Below are 19,099 nucleotides of genomic sequence, written 5' to 3'. Positions count from 1 at the left end.
CCAACTAGCTATCTGAAGATACTTGAATTTGGAGACTGTCCCTCCAGTCCCTTCATAAAGTGTCGACCAGCTTAACAGTTCTGGTCCTTCCATTATCTGGCCCCATCTTACAATCCCACTCACTCTCAAAGGAATTGATAATTTATCAGTAAGACATTCAGGAGTACCAGGTGAATCCCAAATGGGGGCAGAGCTGCAAAAATAGGGTATCTCTAGCGCTTTCCGAAAGTACATCCAAATGTTGCATGCATGCCTGAGTGTCTTCAAGCGTACCTTCTTGAAGTACTTAGGATGGCCGAATTTATATAGAAAATGATCTGCTCTTTCCTCGAGGTGTGCCGTTAAGGCTTTCCAAGCCGGATCATATTCTGACTTCTTATTCAATAGGTTTCTGATGTTTTTTAATTGAAATGCCAGATAATACTTGGAGAAATCTGGAGACGCAATGCCCCCCCACTCTTTTTTTCTACTCATCTTTTTCCACGAGATCCTTACTCCTTTGGAGGCCCATACAAACGAGGATAAATCCCCCTGTAGTTTTTTAAACCAGCAGTTCTTAAACTCTAATGGAATAGTGTTAAATAAAAAGGTAAATTTTGGGAGAATGCGCATCTTCAAAATGTTGGATCTTCCAATTATGGAAAGAGGGAGAGCGGCCCACGTCTTTAGCAATTTTTTGGTTTCTCTGTATGTTATGTTAAAATTTAGTTTAGGTACCTCATTTAGGTCATTTGTTAATCGAATACCCAAATATCTGATCTCTTGTTTGACTAAAGGAGAAGCATAAGTCAAGTTCCAACACATTATTTCGTCTTTTCTGTGTTTACGCTGTAACCAGAAAATTTACCAAATTGCTCCATCAAAGTATTGAACGCAAGTAGGGTAGAACTAACATCCTTGGTGTATAGCATAAGATCATCCGCATATAATGCTACTTTTTTTTCCCAGTCCCCACTTTGAAATGGAATAATTTCCTTACTTAACCGAAGAGAAATTGCCAGAGGCTCAATATATAAATTAAAAAGCAAGGGAGACAATGGACATCCCTGTCGCGTACCCCGCCAAATCCTAAATTCTTGTGATAACTGGCCATTGACCAGAATTCTCGCTGAGGGGCGTCTATACAATTCCCTGACTGTCCTAACAAAAGGAAATCCCAAGCCTCCTTTTTCCAGCACTAACCTCAAAAAAGACCAATTAACCCGATCGAAAGCCTTTGCTGCATCAAACGTCAGGATCGCCAACGGAGCCTTTTCTTGTTCCGCCAGGTCTATTGCAGCGAATAACTCATGTGTTACATCCTGGAGATACCTCCCTTTCATAAAACCCTTTTGATCCGTATGAATCAGATTACCTATAGCACTCCCTAATCTCCTGGCTAAAATCCCTGTATACAGTTTGTAATCGGCATTCAACAGGGAGATGGGTCTGTAAGATGCACAAGACATTGGATCCTTACCTGGTTTTAAAACTAGACAGATTATAGCCTCTCTCCAGGATTTAGGCGTCTGAGCCCCCTCAACCAGCATAGAATTAAATAATTCTAATAAAAATGGACTAATAACTTCCCCCAAAACCTTGTACAATTCATTAGGTAGATTGTCTGGACCAGCGGCCTTTCCTTTTTTTAACGCTTTTATGCCTTCAATAAGCTCAGCCTCATTTATTTTACAATTTAATAGGGTCTTTTCGGAATCTTCTAGAGCTGGAAGGTGTAGTTTTTCTAGAAAATCACTAATCGACTCGTCTGAATTAACCAGGCTTTCTGAGTATACGTCTTGGAAAAAAGATACAAATGCCCCCTCAATCTCTTCTTGCTCCACACAAATCTGATTCGTATAGTCCGATTTGACTGCTGAAATATATCTTTTAGAGAGGTCTGACTTAACCTTCCATGCTAGTAGCTTACTGCAACCTTCTCCATATTCATGGTGAGCGTATCGACTAGCTTCCCACTTTATCTTACTACGATTTTCCAAAACAACCTCTAGCTTAGTCCGAACATTAACCTCTTGACATATCAAGTCCTCTAATAAATTGACCTTCTCTTCTGCTCGTGCTTTATGGATTGCAGCTTGCAAGGTTTTTAGAGATAATTCCATATCTCCCAATTTCTCTTTTTCTTCACGATGTTTGTATATTGCCAGGCTCATAAGCCTCCCTCTAATATAGGCCTTAAAGGTGTCCCAAACACACCATAAACTTGCCGTACCTTGGTTCAAAAGAAAGAAATCTCTTGTGTCTTTTTTTAATGCTTCTACTATAGAGTCGTCTAATAGTATAGCGCGATTAATTATACATCTAATACCCTTATTTACGACCCTGATATCCAAGTGTAATTTTACAGCTGAATGATCTGAGAGGTGAGCAGGATTGTGGGCTACCTTTCTGACCTCTGGGCATAAGCTTTTGTGTATTAAAAAAAAATCTATCCTAGATCTATGCCCATATTTTTTATTGTAAAATGTATATCTGTCTCCTTCGCCTCCTCTGCAGTGCCATATGTCTACCAATCCTAGATCTTGCATGGCTTGTTTCACCTGTGCCCTCATTTTAGGAGAGTTATCCATACCTCGAGGGGTTGACTTATCGTATACAGGGTCTAACAATATGTTGAAATCTCCACCTAGTACCACTGGATATCTAGCTAGAAGTAAAATATTGAATAACTCTTGAAACGGTGTGGGATCATCTAAGTTAGGTCCATAATAGCCTGCCACCGTGACCCAATAGCCAGATGCGCACAGTTCTACCACTACCCATCTCCCTCTAGGGTCAACTTGCACCGATCCTATCCTAAGCTTTATGGATTTTTTGACCAGAACTGCCACGCCTTTTATCACACTAGTTTGGGAGGAGCATACGCTAAGAGAAACCCAATTCAACCGTTTAACCCAGGTCTCCCACTCTGTTTGTTGGAGATGAGTTTCTTGCAATATGATAATCTCCTCTTCCGCCAATCTTAAGTATTCAAAAATCTTCCTCCTCCTGCCTACCACCCTTAAACCATTCACATTCCAGGAAAGAAATTTCAACCTTAAATTCCCATACTTAGACATATCTGTCAGGAGAAAAGGAAAACGTCATGAGCACAGCGCACCCCCCTCCTAGGTAAACAACATATGAGGACTTTCTTATTTTTATCCTTTCAACCCACCTAATCCCCCTAACCCATCCCAAACCCCCACACCCAGTGCCTCCCACCCCCTCCACCAACACCAACACCAACACCAACTCCCACCCAAACCCAACCCCCCTACCCTGGGGAACCCTCCCTGATTCTACTAGGATAACCATCCTGTTATCCTAAATTCGAACTCCCCATCGGACGAGATACTTTCCACTAGATCTTATTGTGACGCCTTAATCTGGTCTATGAATGCGCTAACCTCCCCCGGATCTCTCATGTTATACATTTTGTTCTTCCACATGATCCGGAGTGCTGCCGGAAACCTTAGCTGTACGGTAGCCCCAAGAGAACGAAGCTCGCGCATAAATTTTCCCAACTCCCACTGTCTATCTAACGTTGCTTTAGACAAGTCCGATCTTATCCTGAAGGCCCATTCCCCTTTGGAAAAAACACCAACTTTGAGGGCTTCAGACAGAATTTTTTCCTTGATAGAGTACGTATTGAAGTTTATCAGAATCCTCCTAGGATTCTTCCTCCCGGGATTTTTCTTGAACGGATCGCAATGGACTCTTTGAATATCCTCTTCCAAGTTAAACACTGCTGTATTTGGGATAACCTCTTTTATCAAAGCGATCACATAGCCCTTAATATCTTCGCCTTCCAATCCCTCAGGAACACCCAAAAGCCTGATATTATTTCTCTGCATGTTATTTTCCAAAGTCTCTAGTTTGTCCTGTAACAACTTTTCCCCACGTTTTAATTGTGAAATATCCTCAGATTGAGCTGCCACCCGCTCCTCATGGGCCGCCACCACAGTCTCAAGTTTACCCATCCGATCTGATAACAAAGTGATTTTATTTTCCAAAGCCTCACATACTTCCCGAATCCTTGTTTGGTTATTTTCTGAAGTCTCAAATTTTTCCCTAATCTCTTTAGTAAGAGAGATTAGCAGGGCCTGTACATCCATACCATAAGACATTGTACCTCTGAGAGGGTTACTCTCCACTTCTAACAAAGCCGATAATTTAGAGGAATCCTCTCCCTGTCCATCTAGATCCTTGTCTAGTGGATTTAGGGGCGAACGCATAGCCAAACGCATAGCTAAATTTGACCTTTCTAAATCATCTGAGGTTAGTTGACTATTTGCCATATCCTGCGATGGAAAGGTAGTGGTCCGAAAATATCTTGTGATCAATGATTCACTCCTCCCCAGAGGTTCAGGTTGACCTTCCCCCAAGAGAGGGGTAGGAGGGCCCACGGATGACAGAGTTTGATCAGTCCCCTTTAAAGAGACTTCGCCGTGAGTCTTAAATCCAGGGTTTATAACTTCTACAGTCTCTGATGAATAAGTCTGGGGCTTATCATTCACACCCAGGGGGCCGGGCTTACAAGTCCTTGCACCAACCAGGTTTTTGACCTCTGTCCGTACAACCCTGGGGCGGCGTTTGATTGGAGACATGCACCGAGAGGCTCTGCTGGTATCACGTTCTCCTCCCACCCTATTCCTGTTCAGATTACTCCTAGTGGAAAGCCCCGGAATCTCCGGTAAACTCCCACGAAGAGAACAGCGAGAGGTATAAGATCTCCCTCGTCGCACACCCCTCACTGCTTCAGCCCAAATACTGGAATTTAAAGCTTGATTCCAGGGGACCCCCCGACCACCTTTCGCCGAAGCAATTTCGCCCCCCTCCTTGTTCGCCGTGTTTTTAATTAAATCTCCCAACCTGGGGAGAAGCAACGCCGAAACCGCCCTCAAAGCAAAGAGACAGCGCCCAAAGTCAACGACAACAGGGTGTCAACAACAAACCTCCGTGGGTGAGGGTGGTCCCAACAAAAGAAGGGGCTCACAAGGAAAAAAAAAAAAAAAAAAAAAAAAAAATCCCATGCAGACCCAATATGCGATTGTTTACCAAGGATCCAGTATTCCGGTTAATTAACGTTTTATGGCATCATCGGTGTGTACTTCTCACGCAAAAAAAAAAACAGAGAGCTCCGTCCAGCCCAACACCGAGAAAAAAAAAAAAAAAAAAAAAAAAAACGCCACCAACAGCCCTCTCCGGTAAGAGGAACTTCCCACCAGGGCGCCAGTCCAGGAGCCCTGCCGCAGCACAATCCCAGTCTCCCCCCCAGTCTCTCCCCCGGCGTCTCTCCTCCAAACCTCCTCCTCGTCACAACAAGTGGGTCCCTCTACGGCCGCGGCGATCCTTTCACGCGTCTATCCAGCTCCGGCACCGCTCCGGCACTCAGCGTGTCGTTTTCCGGGTCAGGGGTCGCAGGGGTCGCAGGTCGCGTCTCTCGTCCGATGGGAGTTCGCGGTCAGCGCTTCAACCGGCCGCCATGTTCCCCGCTCGTTGATGATCGTCCTATTATTGATTGAGGGGAGAAAGGGTATTTTGTTAATAGATTTTTATAACAATATACCATATGGCCTTTTGAGGAAGAGCCTTGAGGATGTAATGGATTTCCTCGATTCATCTAATTGGCTTCAGGGGAAAGAGTTAATCATGCTCTGGGCAGGAGATTTCAATATGCCTCTATGTCAATCGGAAGGCTGTCATGCATGTAGTTTCCCGATTGAGGGAAGAGAGAAGACAACCCATTTTAATCATACAGACGTAGGGGATGCTTAAAATATTTTTATTAGTAAATATGACCAAATGTTTGCAATGGAGAAGCACCTCAAAAGATTCTGAAAATTCTGACATTTATGGCGAATTCTAACGGAAGCTTCATTGATTTTATTCTTATCAGCTTAGCTGATTCTCATTTAATTCTCGATTTCAAGATAGTTCTGCACTGTGCCAGTGATCATAATCCTCTGTGTGTTAACCTCACCTATAACATTAAATTAGGAATAAAGAATAGGAAAGGGAGAGGACATCTTGTTCTTAATAAAAACACAGGTTTGAGTATGAAATGGGAAAAGGTTGATCAAAAGGCATGTAATCAGAGAATCATTAAACAAAAGCTAGACTCTATCTATCTCTGCCTAACATAATGGCCAACCCATGACCTCATAATACAGGAATATGAGCATCTAAGCAATGCTACCAAATTGAAGGACACTTCTAAATTTTGGAGGGTGATAAATTACCCATACTTCTCTGATCAAGACACAAAAGCAGATGATTCCTTGATCCCAGAAGATGCCTGGGTACAACACTATGCAAGGGTATTTCAGTCTGAAAATAAACAACATCATAAAGGGGACAGAATTACAAATCAGAAACCCGTGGAAATAAACCCAATCACATTAGACACTTCTATTGACCTATAAGAGATCATTACAGAAATAAACTGATCCAAGCCAGGAAAGGCACCCGGTCTGGATGGGGTCCCAGTAGATCTATTTAAAAGAACTCCACATTTGTGGGGCCATCTAGTCACAAATGTCCTAAGAAGCATCGTAAAGAGTAACATACCTTCTTCATGGAAACTGGCCATAATCATCCCTATTTTTAAAAAGGGTAATAGACAAGATCCAACTTGTTATAGGCCAATCTCCCTTATAGATTCTACTGCCAAGATATTATGAAGTGTGATCTTATCACGTCTGGAGAAATGGGTGATGGAGGCAAAGATTCTTTCCCCAATTCAATATGGTTTCAGGCCCATTTTAAACACAGTTGATCATGCCTTAAATTTGCACCTTATTCTTAGTAAATACGTAACAGCAAAAAAAGGAGCAATTCACATTGCTTTTATTGACTTCTCAAGTGCCTTTGACCTGGTAAATAGAGAGAAGCTTTGGCAAATCATGGAAACTCTGGGTATTGATTTAAACCTGTTGGTGTAAATAAAACATCTACAGACAGACCTGATGGTCTTGGTGAAGTACAGCTTACAAGGCGAGAGGCACCCCCATCCCATCAAGGCGAGGGGAATGACAGGGTTGCATCTTAGCTCCATTTTTATTTTTAATATACATAAACAGGTTATATGACTTCCTTCTAAAGTATGTGAAGGACTTTCCAAGGAGGGAGCAGAGACAGCTTCCAGTCTTACTGTATGCAGACGTAGCTGTTTTAATTGTACGTACTGCTAATATCCTCCAAGGTCTGCTAGACCTTTTTTTATCTTTTATGTGGGACCTTGATCTGAGAGTACATTTTACAAAGTTCTATTTAATGACATGTGGCCCCTGAAGTACAAAGTCTAAACAATTTACTATGGGAGGAAACATTATTAACAAGGTGAAAGATTTGTGTTATTTAGGCATGCATGTAAGTTCCTGTATGCTATGGATTTCCATCTTAAGGCCAAGACTCAACAACTGGTAAGAAATATAGAAGCAATATTTTGCTTTGCTTGTAAATTAGGTCACAGCCCAATACCTCAAATGGTGACGCTCTATAAATCTAAATGTGTATCAACAGCTACATACGGGCTGGACTGTGGGGTTATGTCAAAGCAGGTTCACCACAACGTATTGAGAATAGGTTTGCACATAGATTACTGTTGGTACCTAAGAACGCAGCAAATATTATCTGTTACGAGGTACTGGGTCTATAGTACCTGGAGGACTTGATTGCTGTTTCTCCCCTTCTATTGTGGGTCAGATGTTGGAGAAACCCTGAGGCCTGTTTGGTACAAGATTGCATGATTGACTGTCTATAATTGGCCAATATGAATAGAATCCCTTGGCTTTCATATCTGAAAATGTCTTTTCAAAATCAGGGGCTTGAAAATATGTTTACAGACCAAAAGAGTTTGCCTACAAATACAAAGGAGGTGGTGAAACAGTGCTATAGAGAGAATACTCTGAGCCTTAGACTTCATGGAGCGTTGAAATTGAAATCTTTTGAACCTTATATCCAGATTTCAACCACGGATACTATGGAACCCTATTTAGCCTGGTTTCAGAGTCCATCAATATGCTCTCTTCTAACCCTGTTCAGGTTAAATTTAATTCACTTTAGAGTGGCCTTTCCTAAGCAATGTACCTGGCAAAATGATCTACCCACTTGTCCCTGTGACACCAGGTGCAAGCAGAGCACTTGTCACTTTCTCTTATTTTCCACACTTTATACTGCCCCTAGACATGCTTTTATATTGCCTCTATTACGCAGGACAAAAGCCAGACACTATAAGGATGCAATGAGTTTTGTTCAAAAACTACCAACGATTCAAATTTGCCATTCTATCTTAAACTTTATTAGATCTGCTATTGATATTAGGAAACTATATTAATCTGCTGATGTAGTTGTACAACATGATTTAGACATAGGCCACAATCTTAAAATGTCTTGTAATGTTATTTCCAACATTTAAGAAATAAGCTGGGATGAATGATATTTTAACCAGTTGTTTTTGAAAATGTAAATTTTTTTTTAAAATGTACCTGTATTTAACGGATTTGTGATTTTATGGCAATTTGCTGAATAAAGGAATTAGACTGACTGACTTTCAAGGATTATGGCTGCTGCCTGGCCCGGGCACACATCCTAGTCAATTTCAATTTCAAAGGAGCTTTATTGCGGCTACAAGAGCCTAAAAAGCGCAAGCAGTAATAAATACAAATAAATACACATAATGAAAATTACAGGTAAATATAATGATAAAAGGGAGTAAAATATAAGAGAAAATGGAAAAAGTGGAATAAAAATGGAATAAAAATGGAATAAAATGTGCTGCACAGGACGATGGGACAGTCTTATTTGGAGTCTTTATCCAGAAGAGTTTTCCCTCTAACAAGCCAACTAGCTCCGAGGAATTTGGCGATGGCGATCACTAGCGTTGGCCTAGTGTCTGATCTGAGGATTCGCAGGGCTAGCGCAGAGCTGTGGACTCCCAGTAGTCTGCATGCCGGGGCCAGCCATTTCCTACGGGGGCGGTGTACGCGAGGCAGGCAAAAAGGACGTGAGGGAGATTCTCGACGGGGGCTTTGCAAGCTGGGCATACGGTTGATTCATTGTGTGACCAGCTACTGGTGAGAAGTCTTAATGGGAGTGTTCCAATGCGGAGCTGGAAGTACAGTTTCCTTTCCCTTGGGGCCGTGATTAGGTCCCAAAAAGCTTCGTACTTGCATGACTCTTTTAGGTTGGCAAAGTCACAAGATAGTGTAGTGTGGAGTGCAGCCCTTGTGTCTTCGTAGTTAGCCATTTGCCAGTATAGTTTCTTTAGTTCCCTTTTCGAGGGGAAGACTGACGTGGTTGGTGAGTTCCAGAGATCATCGAGCCCAAGTGAGTACAGTGAACCCTTGATGCATCGTAGCCAGGGGATTCTGTGAAGATGGTCGGCTTTTAGGATGACCTGTAGAGCTTCAGTGAAGATGTCGAGCTCCGGAGTAGTCCAGAGACGCCGCCAGTACAGCAGAGGTCGCAGGCGGGCTTTGTGACCAATGCGTTTGATACCGAGAACCTTGAAAAGAGGGAACAGTGGGGTGCTTAGCGGAAGGGACACAAGGTTTCTTAGGAAGTTGTTTTCAGCGGTGGTTAAGTCTTGGGTTTTGGTATAGCCCCATAGTTCAGCCCCGTAAAGCGCTGAGGAAACGGCCTGGGCTTCGTATAACTGTAATGCTGGGCGAATTGGTTTTGTGTGTGAGAGGTGGAAATTTTTTAGTAGTACCCCTGCTGTTTGTCTTAGTTTTAGGGCTTGTTTTCCTATGTGTGTCTTCCAGGACATGATGTCAGTGAATGTTATGCCCAGGTAGCTGAAAATGCCCACCTTCTCAAGTGAGGAGCCCTCTAAAGCAAACTTCCCTTTAAAAGATCTGTGGGGATTAAGGGTCATTAGTTTTGTTTTCGAGGTGTTGATTTCGAGTCCCTGTGATGAGCAGAAATGCTCGAAGCACGCAAGGAGTTTCCGTAGACCATTAGGGGTGTTGGATATCAGAAGAGTGTCATTGGCAAAAAGTAAGACTGGGATTTTTTGTGTGCCAAGTGAAGGTGCGTCAGCCTGCAGTCTGAGGAGGGAGGGGACGATTTAATTGATATACAGGGAAAAGAGGGTCGGGGCAAGTACGCACCCTTGCCGCACACCCCGGGAAACATGGATTCTATCAGTTAATTGGCCCTTGTTGCCCCACCTCACTTGTGCATAGTTGTCGTCGTGGAGTCGTATCAAAATGGCAAGAATGTGCTCCGGGATTCCCATCCGAAAGAGAGTGTCCCATAGTTTGTTGAGAGGTACTAGGTCAAAAGCAGATTTGAGGTCCATAAAAGCTACATAAAGGCTGCCTTTACCAATGAACACTGTTTTCCAATATAATAATAGGAATCTGAGGGCTTGATCAGTGGTGGAAATCTTCTTTCGGAAACCGGCTTGGAGGGGGCTAAGGATATCGCGGTCAGTCATCCATTCTTCGATCTTTCCTAGGAGGCAGTGGCAGAAGACTTTTTGGACACAGTCAATTAGGCTAATAGGTCTATAGTTGCAAGGAAGTGATCTGTCGCCCTTTTTAAAGATTGGAATAACAATAGCCGCTTTCCAAGACTCGGGAATTGGCGCCCCAGATGCTATTGCGTTAGCTATAATGGTGAGGCATCTTGACCAGGATGCTAGGTCTGTTGAGAACAGGTCTGCTGGGACGCAGTCTGATCCAGGGGCCCTGCCGCGTTTTAAAGTGCTTAGAGAATAGGTTATGTCACTTTGGGAAAACAACAGGGGTGCTGCGGTGGTGGGTGCTAATGAGTGATTTAGGTGGGGGCCCGTGCAAACAGGGATGGGGCTATCACGATCAGGGGAGTACAGACTACTAAAGTGAACTATCCAGTCTCTTGGGGCAATATTGGTTGTGATGTCCAAACCACTAGTTTCTGGGCCTCGCGCTGCCAGGGACCAAAACAGACTGTGGTTCCTCTCGCGCACGGCGTCACTGAGTGCTGTCCACCATTTGTTATCTTGGTCACGCTTGGCTATGCGTATTGCAGATTTATAGGACTTCCTAGCTACGCGCATGGCGGTGGGGTCCTTGGATTTAATGGCTTGAACTAAGCGCTTGTTTAGGGACCGACACGTTTTGTTGAACCAGCGGTTCAGCACATCCTAGTCAAACAGTAACCCAATTTCTTACAACAGCTCAATGTCCTATAATGATATGGATACTGAATATCTTAATTGAATAGTAAAGTTAGTTATAGTAAAGAGTTTGGAGAAAAATCTTATAAAGATTTACTAAAAATGTCTAGGGAAGTAATGAATTTGTCTGATTGTTTTGTTTCTACTCATTTGCCTACTTCTGTTTCAGAGGGTGTGTTCTACCTTCATTTGCCCTTATCCTATTCATTGCCCTGTTCAGTGTATTACTCTATGTGTTGTGCCAAGACTGTGATTTGTCCTTTATTCATTTTTCAGATATTAGCAGTCTTGAGATATGTGAACTTTTAAGAAATGTTTTAAGCTTTGACACATGAAGTACTAACATGCACAATATTTGCAGGTTGAATGAATTTGACATTGGATTTATTAGATATTACAGCAAGATTACACCGAGAAAAGACTAAAAGAAAATTTGCCAAAAGATTAAGGAGAAATTAAGTTTGAGTCACAAAAGGAGAATATAACTAAAATTTTAAAAATACATCCTACTTTAAGCATTTGGAAAGAGTAGGAAGGGCGTGGGTGTTTAATGTATGTAGGACTGAGTGACGATAATATATCAAATGTAGTGAGGAATAGTACATGTGCTTCTAATTAAATATTAGATATGTTGTATATACTAAGAACTATTACCATTATGTTTGAAAGTATTTATTACATTTGCATTAAGACAACTTATTTCACACTTCCACAAGGTTGGACAAGTACTTGATATTTAGTTTCTGTGCTTCCTGCAGTCCACCACACACATAGTTTGAGTGAAGTGAAAGAAGTGTGTCATGGATGAATGAAGAGAGAAAGTGCAAGTCAACAAGAGTGTTTGGATTCCTCCTAAAGGAATAGTTTTAAATGGCTCTATTATTAGAGAATTGTATACTTTAGAAGAGCTTTAGGCAAGTAACACAGCAAGTGCTATAACTAATATTAATGAAGAGATGTTTGTGATAAGATCTATAATAATCCAAAATTGGTTTGCTTTAGATATGCTTGTGGTGAAAAAAGAGGATGCCAGTTGTATGCTAGGAAGTCAGTGCTGTACTTATATCCCAGAAATCATTGAGAGTGATACATATATTTAATGACATGATTAATATTGTGAATGAGATTTGTTCAATGGAGTGAACCTGGAGTTTGTGAGGAGATAGGTTCATGGTTTAATGGGATTGCTAAAAGAAAACTCATTAAACTAACCACTGTGGTAATGGTAAGAATTCTAATTATAATGAATGCTGTCCTAATATTCAAGATTCTAGAATCAATTTGCACTAGGGGTTTAAGTTGCAATTGCAGAGTCAAAAAAGAAGCCAACCAGACAGGTTAAAGAAGAAATAACATTTCATGGACCAAAATGTATGATGACCAGATGTCCTAGCAGGAGACGAAATAGGCAAAACCGAGAACAATTAAAGAAATGTTGCAATAAAGTAGTGTGATAGTAAGTGTGATATCATTAGAGGGGGATAGTTGTTAGTGAGCTTTAATTTACTAGAAAATAATTATTAATTTAGGCATGCATCAGATAGGACAACTAGGCAGCATTAGGCAGCATTGAAAACTGTTCCTGAAAACCTGCAGAAAAGGGCATGTTTATTTTAGATGTACGAGCTTTCCAGGTCAATGTTTCTCTGTCTCGCTTTCAGAAATTTAATTGAAATATGGCCTCAATCTTGGTCTCTGTATATAAAATATCTAATGTTTTCTACTTTTCAAAGTGAACGGGGAAGAATATCTAGGTTGCTTAGGTGAGTTTGCTGGTAGTTGAAGAATCCATTGTCTTCCTTTATTTCATAAGCATGAGTTCATATCCTTAATTAATTATGAACACTTTTGCCAGTAACATGCTTTAGGAATTAGGTGTTTTAGTGGTGGGGTATGGAAAATGTAATAGTTGTGTTATACAGTTCCTACTAAAATAATAGGAGTGCATATTAGGATAACAGAACTTCCCAATATGGGGACTGAGTCCATTCACATCATCAGAGGCTGTCAGTCCAATTTGTGGCTAGCTCACAGTGCCTCACCCAAACCCCCAACTTGACCAGGATAAAAGGTGATTATGGCAACCTGAATATGACACTCTGGGGGGTCATTACAATGTTGTCAGTACCATGACCGGCATGTTGGTGGTGGCATTCGTACTGCCAACAGGCTGGCGGAGAAGACCGCCAAATTATGACCATGGTGGTCTTCACAACAGAATACAGCCAATTCCCCGCAGTGTGGTTATGCCGCCATGGATGGCGGGAGTCACCTTCAGGCCAGCAGAGACCATGTTTCTACTGGACTGATTATGAAGTTGTACACTGCCAAGGTTTCTGCTGCACTAGCACCACCACCGAAACCTTGGCGGAAACCAACAGTATAAATTGAGTCACTCACCGTCAGGAAGCCGTACCCATTTGGAGCTGTCATGGAACCTGAACTAGATGTCTTCCCGCTGCTCCTGTTGGCTCAACAACTCCGGAACCAGTGACGACGATGATGGCAGCAACTGTGAGTACACACACTTACCTGTTACTGTTGCATAATGTCAAGGTCGCAGCACAGACACAACATACACATCCGGTACGGGTGGCGATGGGACACCTACACGTACTTCAACACTGACACACACCTTCACACACAGCCACATATACACACGCACATACTTAGTACACACACCATTGCCAACACACACTACAAAAATACACACCGAGCTGCAGACAGACCGCACCAGCACTGTCGAACACAGCAACACGCAACACCAGCAAAGTACACAACTATATAACAACCGCAACATCTCATATGCACACTCAACATTCCACAACAAGCACCCAATCAGACAATACATACAAACAACATCAAATAGCAATACCATTGTACCAATACGCAGTCACCCAGCCATACAACGAGCCAAACGTCACACCATGCAAACACACCATACAGCGGTTCTGACATACCGATCACCACACACACGCACACAGTACAACTATACAAGGGCACACCACACTCCAAAAAACAAATGTCAACAAAATCAATACACACAATATCAATACAAATGAATGTCCCAGACACATACAGGCACAACACACCATATTCAGCCATCACAGTGGGACAAATGCAACCCACGCACCGACACAAGCAGCTCAGACACAACTGGTAGCACAACCATCACACACACAAAACACAAGCACTCATAAAAGAAAGCAGGCAAGACTATAGCACCCATGAAGAATGAAAGGCAGGAGAAATAGGTAACGAGGGGGTCCAAAAACTGGTCTGGCCAGATGTATGTATATAAATATATAAATATATATATAAATAATGAACTATGTATGGTACGAAATAGCCCTTGAGCCAGTCCAAACAAGATAGTGCATATTGCACAGATGGCACATCAGAGTGCCCCTATTTGACTCCTGACTGCTACATTACCTCCATGCATAGGGGCATAAAGGGGTCAGACACCTCAGGGATTGGGAGGCGGGGTTGTGCTTAGCTTTGGGAGAGAGGTCCTTGGACTTGGGCTTGGGAGGGGGGCTTTGAATGAGGCTTAAGGGAGAGCTTGGAACACTTTGGAGAGGTTGACCTCTTGGCAGGGGAGGGGCATGGGTAGTAGCGGAGGCAGGGGAGGACTTGGAGGTGGTAGGGTTGGACTTGGTAAGATAAACTGATCTCTTGGGGGGTCACACGGGGTGGGAGAGGAGTAGGGAAAAGGGACAACTCAGAGAGGAAAAACCTCTTCTATACACAGGGATGGTCATGGCAAAGGGGTTTGGGAGTGGAGGGAGAGGGAGTGCTTGTAGGAGGTGTCTTGGTGGATGTTTTGGGTGCATGTGTGTGCGAGGAATGCTTGTGAGTGCTGGGTGTCTGTTCGGGGGATGAGTGTGGGCATTTATGTGTCTTGGGAGGAGTCGAGGTGGAGGAGCTGGGAGTTGCCGTGCTGGATAGGTGACTGTCTGTTGGGGTGGTGACTGCAGGTATGGTAGATGTGCTGCATATAGGTGTGCCTGTGGTTGTGGTGTATGCGGATGTGGTGACTGGGGTGGATGTCTGTGAGTCTGCTATTGTGCTGACTGTGGGTATGATAGGAGTCATGGCTATATCGATGAATGTTGGTGTGGTGTCTGCAGGTGTGTTTGGTGTAGTGTCTGTGAAGTTAGGAGTGGTGAGGGACTCATATATGGCAACATGGGTACCTAAACTGATGAAGCCAGAACAAGTGGGACTCGCATACATGTGACAACTGATATGTAGAATATATGCCTGGAGTACAGGTATGGCATGACATTCACACATTCACAGAGGAATATCTGCTGACACAAAACATAGATATACCACATTAGTGCATAAATACATGTGCAGCTACAATGGCCTACATAGAACACATGATACATCCATTGGTAATCACTGAGTGCAGTGTCACAACAACTACACTTCAGGCAGCAACAATTGACATGATAGGCCACCTTCCATTGCACCTGACATGCAGTTCCAGTTCCAGGACTTGACAACATGAGTAAACCAACATTACTAACACCATACCTGACATGTGATTACTTGTACCTAACTCCAGACTATACAAATTACACACAGACATGACTTCTACACATAATGTGTACATGGACCTACAAGACTACCAGTTCATGTACAACAACTGCTACTACAACAAATACCTGCTTTAGAATTAGTGGAACAACAAAACCATTATTCCATGATCACACATAAGTGATGCAATACCTAATCCCCACCAGACTGTACGCATCAGCTAGGCCAAGGGTAGCATAGATTGCCCCACTTCAGATGTTGTGCCCTTACGTAAGCATTGAGACATGATGTAGGCAGCATATAACCAAGTTTCCTAAGGAATTGGTAGGGCATTGCAACACATAACATTGACACAACATATTGTAAAAGGCTAGATAAGCCAAGGCACTTAGCTCCTCTAGAACCAACCCATGGGATGGAGATTAAATGCCCACATATCAATCACATGGAAAAGCATGATGAATTTAAATACACAAACCAGACAACCAAACTAGTATGTCCTTTTGTTGCAACCTTCACATACCCCATAGAATGGAGATGAACGGACAATGGGGGTACAACAACCAACACAGATATGTACTGTCTTACACAGGTCATATCTGTGGTACAAATGAGATGGTAGCCTCACATGGAGGCCATACCTGTACCAGTACTGTTTATGTTTGGACCATGAACCAAAGAAGTGAGTCACCCAGTTGATATAACAGTGGTCAGCACAGATGGGAGTGGTCAGACACCTTAGAGCCACTAATGCTCATATTCAGAAGGATGGACCAGGTTTGAGTCGATGGGTATGGTGAAACACCAGCTCACATCCATAGGAATGGGAGGATGGGGCAACACATGAGGCATTGACATTTGAGCATCACCACATGCAGTCAGAATTATGTTTTGATACGGGAGTCCAAAAAGTACACATGGACAACCATGATGCCAGATTCACATCTCAAACACTTGCAAGGTGGTACTAACCGATTCCCACTAGTCTACAAACATTTGCCACCTACTACATTGTCACAGAAGCTGCAGTGAGACAGCAACCACCATGCAACCAGAGCCAAGTACCAGGAAACAGTCAGTACCTACTCCCTTGTGACTGCTGTGCTGCCTTCAAATGCTAATACACCTCAGGGTAGGCCACCGCCAAACTACGGGCCATTGGTGGGGGTCATGGTCCGAAGGCACCCCTCTCTCGTTGGGAGGACATCCTCAGCTGGGCCTCTGCGGTCTTCGGGCCCAGCGTCTCAGATCCTCCCATCGCATACGACAATGGGTGCTCTGCCGGCTGTGGACCCCCAGGGACTGCACTTGCTTGGTGATGGCATGCCAGATCCCCTTCTTCTGATGGGTGTTCATCTGCATGGATGATACAGAAAAAAGGAGAAATTCATGTACACATGCCCCATACCAACAGGAGTTGACACTACACAACTGTAACAGCAAGTGAGCACACATACCCATCATCTCAGCACACGCCTGTATGATATGCCACATGCAGCTACTCCAACTAGAGTTCACATGGCCAACTCACTGTCACACACAACATCAAAAACACATGGCTGTCCCATTGGACTCACCTTTTCCTCCGGTGCCCCATATAGCTGTCCATACAGGGGTGGACCTCCTCCACCAGCTTCTGAAGCTCTTCCTGTGTGAAAGCAGGGGCCCTATCACCTGCAGGATGTGGCTTGATGGCTCACAGAGGCAGTACACAGCACCTTACATAGAGGAGGTCTTGCTAGCAACAGTGTCAGGAGTCAATTGAGCAAAACTGCAAAAAATGGCGGTCAGGGCTGCCACACAAAGGACCGTCACCACCAGCGGTCATTGCCATTGGCCCCAGTCCGACATAGGCAGCAATGTTAACCTATGACAAGTTGCACAGCAGTTGTGACTGCCTACTGCCATAAAGATGTCCGCCGGTGGACTTGGGTCACTTCCAAATGTCCAGATCAGTAGGTCCGGTGCCTGCCATTTTGGGCACATGTACTGGATCCCTGTGGTTAAATAAGTGTGTCAGACACCTAATTGTCCAGATATCTGTGTCACCCAAGGTTGTGACTTCATGGTTGTGCTACGTAATGGGCCAATCATGAGAATATGATGTGTTGAGCCTGTGGATGATTCTGTGTGGCTTCTCTGAGGTACATAGGTGTCTGATACCTATAGGATGATTTAATTACATATGTGTGATTAGTGCAGGACTGCACAGTCACCCACACATTTTCTTACAGATATGGTTTGTGTGTCATATCTTAATTACATTTCAGACAATGTGCTGCACTGACGATGTATGATGTGCATTTCTATGGTCTGTAATTTTTATGTCAGCAGTGCTACGCATCTCTGACACATGTTAGGTGCCTGCTATTATACCATGTGCTACTGACGTGTGCCTACTGCATTCTCTACTCTCAACATAGATATCCTACCATGAGGGAAAGGAGATAAGCTCCAGGGTACCATCCACTGTTAGACCTGGCAACCATGGAGTACAGGCATGTCAACCAGACCTATCCTCTGACTCGCCAGACCATCATGGATCAATGTAGACAGTTGGAGTCAGATCTGATGCCAGGCCATCGCAATCCCTACTGCATACCTCCAATATTCAAGTATTGTCACTTCCTGGCCACAGGGTCATTCCCGAATACTGTCGGATTAACAGCAGGGATGTCTCAGCCCATGTTCAGTCTGGTGCTGAGGGATGTACTGTATGCTTTCTTAAACACCTGGACTGCTACAACAGGTTTCCCTGAAGAGAGGACATGGCCTATGTGAAGGCTGACTTTTATCAGATTGGACAGATTCCTCATGTTGCTAGGGGGCCATTCATGGCACCCATGTATCCTTGGTTCCTCCAAGTGTCAAAGAACAGGTCTATAGAAACAGGAAGAACTACCACTCTATCAATGTGCCGGTGGTGTGTCTGGCAGACCAGTACATCTCGCAAGTGACAGCCATGCTTCCTGGATCAGTGCATGACTTCTACATTATGCGGAACAGCAATGTCCCACACATGATAGCACAACCACACACAGAAAGGGCCTGGCTGGTTAGTAAGTATGCATTGTAATGTGTTTATTTTATGTAATGTGACCTGTCATCACAATCTGCCCAGTCGCTGAATCCTCCATTAAAATAGTTCTACTATTCTGTTCACAGGCGACTCTGGTTATCCAAACCTTCCTTGGATGTTGACCCCTGTGAAGTACCCAGCCACGCTAGGGGAACTCTATTTCAATGAGGCCAACAAGAGGACAAGGCGTGTAATCGAACAAACGTTCGGCCTCCTGAAGGCAACATTCAGGTGCCTGGAACTATCTGGAGGTGTCCTCCTCCCTCACCCCACAAAGTTTGCCAAATCTTCATTGCCTGCTGCATGCTCCACAATCTAGCCCT

Source organism: Pleurodeles waltl, chromosome 5, assembly GCF_031143425.1.
Source record: "Pleurodeles waltl isolate 20211129_DDA chromosome 5, aPleWal1.hap1.20221129, whole genome shotgun sequence".
Classification (NCBI taxonomy): Eukaryota; Metazoa; Chordata; class Amphibia; order Caudata; family Salamandridae; genus Pleurodeles; species Pleurodeles waltl.
Note: the sequence above shows the minus strand (reverse complement) of the source record.